Genomic DNA, 6,856 nt, shown 5'->3' with positions numbered 1-6,856 from the left:
GCCTAGCAGAAGAAGACAAATGTGTTGACAGCCATTCTTCCATCAGCCTTTCACTCGCTCCCTTATCTAAAATTACATGGAACTCTTCAAGCTTTGTTTTGCAGAGGACAATGTCGGATGTCACGCTGTTACATAAAGTATTAAACGCAGTTTAACAGCCGGCAGACGCTGAGAATCTTCTTCACCGCTTGTTTATGGTGATTTTACTCTAATCTCAAATGAACGTGGAAAGGATTTATTCACATACCACATGAACTACCTCAATATATTTTGTCTGTACAACTGTTTTTAAATGCATGGATATTTCTGTTGCCATGGTTACCGAGCATCCTCAGTGTCTATTGGCCATCCTGCCAGGCTCAGGTTAATCAAATTTGATTTTTGTAAGTTAATTCATGCCTTGTAAAGGTCTTTAATTTTCTCCAGTAAAGTATTACACGGTACAATATGAGCTGGATTAGGAACGAGAGTTTGCTTTAAATCATCCGCTCACCCGATCGCGACCCGACCCAGACGAGTGCTAACTAAGACTTAAAGTAATCCCTCTATTATACCTGCTTAGTGAAACATAATCCCAGATACAGCCGGTCGATTAAAAGCAAATTTGAAATGAAATTTTGGTTCTTAAATCTTTCTGCGAGCGTTGTTGTGACTAGAGAGAAGAAAAAAAAGGGTGGGAGAAGATTTACAGACGAAAGAAAGAAAGAAAGAAAGAAAGAAAGAAAGAGCAGAAAATTGGTTAAAAAAAGACCCAAGCCAAAAAAATAACATTACATTAAATAGATGTACAAATATGATTCACATGGATTATAATATGCAAATACAGATGAGACCTTTACGAGCACAATAACAAGCAGGTGCACAGTGAGCGCTGCTTCATCATTTTTATTGCTAAATAGAGAGGAGAGAAAGGCCAGCTGAGGCTGCAGACTGCAGGTCTCGGGCTAAATGTTCGCATGATGAGACAGGTTTACTTGGGAGCAGGGTAATAACTGAGATGCCACTCTTGACAAATGACCTTTTTAAATCGGAGGGCTGGATGGTATTTGCTGTCAGGGAGGCTTCAGCTTCACCTACAAAGAAGTGGAGCTCAACCTTTTTACCTCACAGCTGCCCACGAGCCCCTGCCGCACACATAAATGAAGAAAACGTATGAACTTTTACAGATATTTACTTTTCTTTTAGTATTTTGCCTTGATCAATTATTGAGGGAAGGCAACCATTATTTGCTGTACCTCGCTTGCCTCACTGGAGCAGCTGGGAGTCACATGCCTTGTTCAATGCCACCTCATGATGGCTTGTTTGTTTTTAATTCATGCACCACCATGCAGATGTTTCCCTCTCCACTCCAAACTCTGAGACAGTATATACGCTCAGGCCCCTATCGTCTCCCTCTCTCATACAGCATCACTCCTCCACCATGCAAGGAAATCACAGCAAGTCCATCACGGACAAGACCAGAATGACTATTCTGAATGAATAGTGATCTGAATCACAAACGACAGCACGAAACATACACTTCCTTCCTTGACACACAGACCATCAGAGTATTTCACGTAGTGCTGAAACAATCAAGTCAATTAATCGGTAAGCTGATTATTAAAAATACTTTTAATAATCGACTTATTTGTTTAAGTCTTGAAAATGCTACATGCTTCCTGCTTTTCTCTGTTGCATCGGAAATTAAATACATATTTGGCTTTTGGACTGAAATCATGACGCCATCTTGGATTCTGAGAAAGTGTGATGGAAATTAGTGGCTATTTTTCAAATGTTATAGACTAAATGACTGATTGAAAAAACATTAATGATTAATGACAATAATCATCAGAGCACTGCATCCAATCCTCTAATATGTCTTAACTGCTTCGTTTATTTTATCTGATTTTACTATATTTCTTTTTTCTTTGTATTCTTAATTGCCTAATGTTGATATTAATGAACACATTCTCATCCCTGAAATGCTGTAATTGTGATCTACCCATGTGAAGCACCTTGTACTTTGTTGTACAAATAAAGTTTAACATTATTATTCAGGACTTTATAAGGTTACTATAGACGAGAGCATTTTGTATTGATTATGTGGGATTACGTGCGTAACGGCCACAAAAAGGCTTATGTTCTACTACTACTGCTTTAGTAACCTGACGTCATGGAGGAAGTCAGAGATCTTCCTGTTACATAAAACCAAAGAGGGCACATAAAGAAAACTCTCCACTGCAATTAACAGCCAAAGCAGTAATATTTTCAGACAGGTAATCCTTTTAATCGTGAAGAACAAATAGCAATTAATAAGAAATAAAGGTCACGCGGGTGGACAATCTCTTGTTCAGGCAGAAGAAGCTCTATCTATGGAGCTTTGTGCAAACTTTACTTCAACCAGAATATCAAATATCAATACCACAAAAATCCTACCAAGATAACTTTTAATGCATCTGAAGTCTGATGGTTCCTGTCAGTGGAAAGTGACATTAATAAGATTAGCTTAATGCTTCAGACAAAGAGTGCAGGCAATGTTAACACCAGAGAAGGGAAACTGAAATTGGTTTAAGAGATTAGCTGCAGGCTAGCTTGTGTCCTGTGTGTTCAGACAAGACAGTTGGTGTTAACACAGGCGACTAGCAAAACTGGGCTTTCTTTCGTCTCACCTCCTTTGGCTTTATGTCTCTTTTATGCACTGTTCTTGAGGATATCCTTGTTATATCATGTTAGTCAACGACTAATATGGGTTTTAATCAAAAGGAGTTTGGTCAATATGTGTGTATGTGTGTGTGTTTTCCACAGATGATCAAACTGTTTGCGCTCTGTTTCCTGGTACAAAGCTTTGTAAGCAAGAATGCTGCAGACAAAATAGGTATGTAGAGAAACACAGCGGGTCACACACACACACACACACATGCAGAGAAAGATGCTGCGTCCATCCTCTGTCAGTACAAAGCAACAGCCCCATCTAATCGTCCACGGTTTTGTGAAGAGACAGCACAAACAGCCCACTCTGACTCTCCAAAGATTTTCGGGGTCAGCAGCGTACACCACCAGCTATAGCACAATAACGTACACCATGACTGCCATCACGTTAAGCCTGGGAAGGTATGGGAATAGTGCTTAGAGAGGTAGCTATAAAAGTCCTCTGTACGGGTCTATTTTCCACCTACAAAGTGTTAATATAAGTCTGGGATGCTTTCATGAATGATAGACATAATGATCAGTTTTGTCTCCTTCTCATTTCTTATATTCACTGACGATGGAAAACCTGATTTCATCCCAAACAATTCATCTTGGTAATGAAAGTAAGTTTAGTTCACTCAGTGCCAAGTGGGACATCAGACATTCACTTCAAACTGACATGAGTAGGAAGTTCCTCATTTAATCTAAACTCAGAGGCGCAATGCAAAAGGCACTTTGGTTTATCCTCAATTTATTGCCATGAGTGAAAAACTATTTTAAAAGATTTGGATTAACCTCTTTACTTAAACTCTTCCAACACAATGGAGTCATCTCTGTGTATTCGCTGGTACCTGAATCCCCCACCTGACTCGGTTCTCAGTAAGATAAGACAGAAAATGTCTTAACTGGGTTGGACTACAATTGTCCAAAGACCTTAGCTGGCTACCAAGAACAATTTCAGTGATACTGCTCTTAGACTTTGGGCTACGTAAAAGGACCCGTTTTCAAGAAAATAATTTTCAGACAGCAGTTTAAACCTCTGACAGATCACTATGTTAAAGAAGATTACATTAAGACCTCTAACATTTCATATAAAAAGGCAAGATAAGATAAGATTTAATAGTTTATATGATCGGGCTTACTTTTCTGGGTTACTGTTAGTGATGATGTGATGATTTGCATTATATGCTAAGGCATCCCTAAAAGTCAAGTAATGATAAATTTGAGTAAAAGGATGACCTCAGAAATGTGTCACTGTCCTACAGGAAATGTTGTGCTGGTACATGATGTCCCTTACAGGAGTGGCACAGTGCAGACAGACGCATATGGGCTACCAGGCTATTCAAGTATTCAAGTCCACACACAGAAACTGAAACAGAGAAACTCGTGAATGGGACCATTGAATAGACTTTGCCATTATGCTCCCTGCCATTATGCTCCACCACAGCCAGAGGAACCATCCATCTTCCTGGGGGGACGCAGCTCAATAATGACCTCATATAAACTGGCAGGGATTTATCAAAAATATCTGAACATTAAACAAAGACAAAAAATACGATGTGCACTTCCACATCAACACATTCCTCTACATTTAGTGCACTTTCCAAATTTATCATACCAGTCAAAGAGCGTGTTACAGAGTGGATATACAGAAACTGTCCTCTCCCTTTAAACCAACAATAACACCACTGAGATCTGTGTTATTACCAGATTAGGGCAGATCAGATCAGACAACAGGTTAACAAGAACAAAGAAGCTGAGCCTGGCCAATCAGATTTCATTTCCCACGCAACATCAGAGGCCCTAGCTACAATGGCAGCCAGTCAGGGGGGAGCGATGCTGTGAGAGAGGCGTCATGAGAAAACAACCACGAAAAGAATCCGGGGAGGAAAGTGATGAATGCGTCAATAACAAACTGAAGTAACCATGGCGATCAGAGCGGCGAGAACAGTAAGAGGGAAAAGAGACATTTACACATAAATGCCTTTACACTGAGATTGTGCATTTGTTAGTGTTTACTCTTACTTACATTATGTCACATTCTACGTGTGCTTTTGCTCCAAACACAATCAGTATTAGCTGATTCTACATTTACTACTAATATGATTCCTGTTTATTTGGCCTGTCTTGCTGTAAATGTTGATATATAATATCTGAAATCAATGACCGGACCACGACCGCAACATCTCGCCCTGCTTTCACACTTGCGAGCTGTTTTCGTGCTATTTCTGGATGTGATACACTTTGTAAAACCGTTTTTTTTTTTTCTTCAGGTTTGCTCCTTCATGAGCAACATCTGTTAATGCACCAGTTCACACAGTCAGAAACACCGCCAACCAGGTGTAGCACAGCGTTCATAATGAAGCTGAAAATGAAGCACATAACAATAAGACACACAACTTCTCACATTCTGAAAAGTGCATATGAACCAATACTTAAAGCTGCACTAAATAATATTTTTATACTAACAATAGACCACATATGTAGTGTGTAATTTCCCCTCAGAGGTTTTTAGCAACTTTGCTGCTTTAACTTTGCTTTAATTCAGCCGCAGCAGGCAGCTGTAGTTGCAGAAAATGCTCTGATAAACTCACTGCATGCAACGAAACAGCAAACATCAGACAGATAAAGTTAAAGACAGATAAAGCGACTAGCTGGTGAAGATAGTGGAACATTTACCAGCTGAAGAGCCAGATATTTCCCACAGGAGAAAGTGAAGAGGTAGAAGAAGCGTGAATATTGCACTTACATGCATCATGCATGTTGTGTTTATAGCTTGTTCCGCTGCCTCAGAGTGGCCAAAAAGCAATGATGGACAATTACTAGAATAAAATGGGACAAACTACAAGTAGGCTAGTTATAAATTCCCAACCAAACCACATATCACTCAGGGTGGTAAACCAGCAAGAATCAGCAACATGTTAGAAAAGATTGAGGCCTTTTAGCTTGAAGAAACAAGTACAGGTATCAACAGAAGGACTAAGCCTACTTCTACTTCTACTACCATGGTCCTGGTCAGCTTCAGGTTGGGTTTGTCTGCTGCTACAGAGTCAGAGAAGAAAAGGAAAGGAGAGGAGAGAAATGCCTCCAGGGTTTTCTAACCATGCTAATACTCTGATAACTAGGGATTCATCGAGGGTTCTTGTAAGAGCCAATTAGCTCGGATCTTTCTACACAAACACCTCCTTAATGGATTCTCTGGAAAGTCCACACTACTGTGTGTCATCATTTTGGGGAGTAGGATGGGAAATTGACCTATTTATGAAACACACACAAACACACTAAGGGGGGGGGGGAAGGAAAGCAAAGCTGTAACAAAGGACATCCTCCCTCTTATATCATCAGGGCTGTACTTCCAGGAATAAATCTGAGCCTGGGAGGGGGACATCCGAGTGAAGGCGCACCCAAGCCAGGCAGAGACAGACGACGCAGCCAGAGGAGGTGGCAATTACGATGATGGATGTAGTACACACTCACAGTGCGACTCATGTTTATTGAGTGCAATCTTGTGACTGTTTGTACGACAATAGAGAAGAAGATAACTGTTTAATGTAGAAGCCAAAATACGAAAGGACAGTAAGTCAAGTTTGTTTCGCTTCCGTAGCAGAAAATGACCATCATTTATCTGCAGATGGTCGACTTGTATTCTGCCAGCCGTTTGATTTTTAAAACAGTTTACGATGTCCGTATGATGAAGATAACTGCCCTGAAGTAAATGAGTAAAATGAAAAGTGAACATGTGAAAATAAATGTGTGTGTGACTATGACCTCACATCCCCAGTTAGCATGTTTTGGTCATTTGCAGGTCAAAAGGCTTCTTAGTTGAGAGTAAGCTAAAGAGTGGACGTTTTTTTTGTTGTTTGTAAAAGAAGAAAGCTGTTATCAGTTAGGACCTGCTTAACCCAGAAACATAGTCATTTACTCTCTTTTCTGGTTTTCTTGTTGCTATTCTTGTTTTCTTCTGATATATCTGATGCTGTAACCATTTGTTTGGTGAGTTCATACAATAAAATGTTCATAAAATCTGTTTTGATTTCAATAGTTAAGCATGTGTGATTATTATGAGATATCCTTAAGCCTGTGTAAATAGTTACCCATCCTGCTTTCAATGACGGTGATTCTAAGCCACTGAAAACAAACAGCATCGTCACTGTGAACTCATTTTTCATGTATCCTGTTCAGACAGTCT

This window comes from Enoplosus armatus, chromosome 4 (genome assembly GCF_043641665.1).
Source record: "Enoplosus armatus isolate fEnoArm2 chromosome 4, fEnoArm2.hap1, whole genome shotgun sequence".
Classification (NCBI taxonomy): Eukaryota; Metazoa; Chordata; class Actinopteri; order Centrarchiformes; family Enoplosidae; genus Enoplosus; species Enoplosus armatus.
The sequence above is the reverse complement of the archived record's forward strand: the minus strand, read 5'-3'. Positions refer to the sequence as shown.